Below are 4186 nucleotides of genomic sequence, written 5' to 3' on the forward strand. Positions count from 1 at the left end.
GCGTTTGACAGGGCTTTTGGTTGCTCCGAACAGACAATAAATCGACGCAGCTTCCACGTGCGACTGTTTCGCGTTTGCCCAGACGCGGAAGGGAAAAGCCGCAAGATAAGCAAACTTTTACACTCAGTGTTGTGTTCTGTCTTATGTAACTGCTGCTGATAAGCCGTGTATGTTTTCTCGTCCCCAGCCTAAACCAACGTGGATTAAAACGTGGGATTCTTTTCAGAAGTGTTCTCACTTGTGAGCGCTTTGTCTCCGTAGCTTTCCCTTCATTTCCAAAAGAAGTTGTCCGCGAGTATAGTTAGTTTGCTGAGCCAAGTCCGCCTCATCGTCATAGACTAGCGTACGAACCACAGCATTCTTAGCCGCGGCACACTGCACGGCATCATCAGGATCCTCACGTCAGGATCCCGGAAGATGTGGTAATATGAGCGCCCGTCACATAGCGAGTCGAGTCCAAACGGCAACTGATGATAGCAGTGCTAGCGCGATCTCTACGTCACGAGACAAAGGGGACAAGGATTGGTGGTACGTGCCGCCACCAAGTATTGAGACACTTGTGAAAGAGGCATCAGCGGTGGTCAGGGGTGTAACATTGGGCGATCCATCATCCGTTTTGACACATGTGCTAAGGCACAACTGACAGGAAACCACCACGCACATGGAGCCAAAGCTTTGCTGATGATAGTTTATTGCGATAGCAATTATATGGACACTTCAACCGGATTTCTGCCGTCGGCGTCGCCGTCGCCGTGAGGTTCCGTATAGATTCCCAGGGTGATAAAATCGTCGCCGCGCGCCGTATGCGCGAGCGAAAGCGCGCGGGGTACGCGCGCGCTATCACGGAGAGCGAACGCACGGCCGAAAGCAAACCCGACCGTCGCGCGAAAGGCCGTGAGGGTATAAGAGGGCGGGAGGCGGGGCGACGCTGTGCTCCGGCACCAAAGGCGTATCTTGCAATCGGGCGTAAGGGGAACTTGCCACTCAATCTCCCACGCTAAAGCAAGAAAGCGGGAAGGCAGCGCGGGAGTGAGGGGGGGGGGGGGCGCAGCTTTTACTCTGCCAACAACTCCGTTCGTACTTTGCCCGGCTGTGGCCGTCGCCCGAACGGTCTCTTATCTCCACACGGCTCTGACCTTTGTATGCGCTGTGCATCCGCTGCTCAGTTTCCTTTGAAGCGATAGACCGCACGAACCTTGCCCGCTGCGGCGGCTGCAATTGCTGCCACCGTTTTGACAGTCGTTGTCTGCGGTCATTCAGTGTGATCTGATCATGTTTGCTTGTGCGCGCTGACACCACGCTTGTTAATTCACTTAGTAAGCGGATGTGTCAAAGTTTATGCAGTCGATAAAACTACTATCCCTACTCCGAATAGTTCTCTACTAATTTGCTATAGCAATTGATGTTTCGCCTTTCGGGCGAAACTGCGACTTTTTTTTTATACTCGCGGACACGAGCCTGGGGAACCTAGCCCTTTAACAGCTTCCCTGTAAAAAACGTTACAGCATGTTCTGCTACGAACTTCGTCGATTCCAAAGGTGGTGTAACCTGGGGGAAACTGGCGCTCTTGCTTTCATAAGCGAATTGCTCCTGTGCAATGCTACGCACGCGAGGCACAGTGACAACGTTAGTCATTATTCGCGCTTTCCACTCCTGCGTATGCGGCGCACATATGTGCTCTGAAGGAAATTGTTGCTATGCAACGTGGCTCACGCCTCGAGCAAATCGCCATACTTAGCGTTGGCACGAGCAACACATGCAAACACTTGTGGGCTGCCGGTAGACCAGGCAGTTTATGTTCAGGCAAATCTTGGTTTCATTTCACCACTGGGTACGTAATCTCGTCTAAATGCGAAGCATTCTTTTCCAAGCCAACTCTGTTTTTGTCGTGTATCAACGAGCTGGCCGCTTTCCCGAGCAGCCAGTAGGAAGCAGCCAGCAAAGAGAAAGACAGCAGGTTGGATAGTCATCGTAGATGAGTTCGGCCCGAATTGGGAGTTTTGTACCACGAAAGAACGTACGTAAAAATGCATAATTAACGATGTCGTCAAGGCGCTTCTTGAGAACCAGCTTTGCATCAAAGGTCGGGCACTCGAGTGTGGTCCCACTGCTTGAGTTGCTCCCGGAACGGTGTACTGCTCGCTCCGCCCTAGGCGCTTGCGGATTTGTAGAGACGTACAGTGCTCACGGATTGAAATGCGACAGGCAAATTTTGGGTAGAACTCTTTTTCGTGCAATTACTCGAGAGTACCATGCCTTGTTGCTTCGAATCTGGTCACGAAAAGGGACTTGGACTCTGATCTAAGCGTACGAGTCGAGATTGCGCCGATGTGACACAAACTACCGACGGTGGAAACAAAAGCATATGCCCATTGGTTAGGCCTACATTGTCGCGTTTCAATCCGCGAGCACTGTACATGCGTATATGTGTGTGTGTGTGTGTGTGTGTGTGTGTGTGTGTGTGTGTGTGTGTGTGTGTGTGTGTGTGTGTGTGTGTGTGTGTGTGTGTGTGTGTGTGTGTGTGTGTGTGTGTGTGTGTGTGTGTGTGTGTGTGTGTGGTGTGTGTGTGTGTGTGTGTGTGTGTGTGTGTGTGTGTGTGTGTGTGTGTGTGTGTGTGTGTGTGTGTGTGTGTGTGTGTGTGTGTGTGTGTGTGTGTGTGTGTGTGTGTGTGTGTGTGTGTGTGTGTGTGTGTGTGTGTGTGTGTGTGTGTGTGTGGGTGTGTGTGTGTGTGTGTGTGTGTGTGTGTGTGTGTGTGTGTGTGTGTGTGTGTGTGTGTGTGTGTGTGTGTGTGTGGTGTGTGTGTGTGTGTGTGTGTGTGTGTGTGTGTGTGTGTGTGTGTGTGTGTGTGTGTGTGTGTGTGTGTGTGGTGTGTGTGTGTGTGTGTGTGTGTGTGTGTGTGTGTGTGTGGTGTGTGTGTGTGTGTGTGTGTGTGTGTGTGTGTCAGTTGACAAGGTCACACAGACCTGTAGGATACACACGTCGCAACAGTAGCAACCGTTCGCCGAGGAACCCGTATGATTCATAGCAACCATTCTTTACCAAACCAAGCATAATTCGCATTAGGTAGGTGTCAACTAGAGTTGAGTCTGCCTATTTTTTACAACGGAATTTCAGAACCTCTTTACAATTATCATTCCGTCGTCCGCAGCTTCACCGAGCTGGGAGAGAGGGAGCTGAGGGAGAGTGAAAGCAGAGTATAAAGATAGCATCGCGCAGCATAGCGGATGCGAGGTGGAGAGGAGGAGTGAGGCATGTGGTAGTGGGATGCGCCATCTCCCGGCGCCCGGGGGACTCAGCCGCCTCCTCGTCACCGCCCGCGGCAAGAGATGGCGCCCCCGCCGATCCGCCGCCTGCGCCGGCTCTCCTGCTCCCCTCGAGCACCAGCGCCGCCCCTCGGACGCCCGGCGAGTCGTCCGCTGCCTCCTCCGCGCTCTCCCCGAGGGAGGGCGCGCGCATCAACACGGTCGCTCCTCCGGCTGCCGGCGAGGCTGGCGCGAGCCCTGCTGCGTCGTCTGCTACGGCGGACGCTCGTGACGCGCCCGAGTCTGTGCCGTTGGGGCTCGCGCACGATCCCCGAGCAGACACAGCCCCAGCCGGTCCGACGCAGCACGGCCTCGCCCACCCTGCGGCGAGGTTCCTAAAGGATCCCCCCCACCCCACTCTACCGAGGCAGGAGGGGAAAAACAAGAAGAAGCAGCAGAAGAAGGCGGGAAAAGCTCTGCACCCAAACAGGCTTCCCCCCCTGCTGCCCCTCCGGCCCCGAGGCCCACTCTGGCGGGCTCCGGCACACCCACAGCCAAGGCTGCTGCACAGGAGGCCCCATCCACCCATGCACCACCAGCTGAGGGCTTCCAGCTGGTGCTGTCCAAGGCCGATCGCCGCCGCGCAAGGGCACCAGTGAGTGCTGCCATCCCGGTGGACCCCGCCGTCATTGGCACGGCCCTCTTCCGCCCATCTGTGGTGGGTGGCACCTTCAGAGGAGCGCCACGCCTCTCTCTTGCGGCGGTGCTCTCAGCGCGGCCAGGTGTTGCCGCTGTGAGAGTCAATCACAGGCGCAACATCGTGGCCGCCGACGCCACCACCCAGAGGTGCTTGGAGGAGCTGCTGGCCACCACGGAGCTCCGGGGAATACCGGTGACTGCCCGGCAGCCTGCCGAGCGAGGCAGGAGCACTGGTTTTGTCCACG

This window comes from Dermacentor silvarum, chromosome 2, assembly GCF_013339745.2.
Source record: "Dermacentor silvarum isolate Dsil-2018 chromosome 2, BIME_Dsil_1.4, whole genome shotgun sequence".
In the NCBI taxonomy this organism is placed as follows: domain Eukaryota; kingdom Metazoa; phylum Arthropoda; class Arachnida; order Ixodida; family Ixodidae; genus Dermacentor; species Dermacentor silvarum.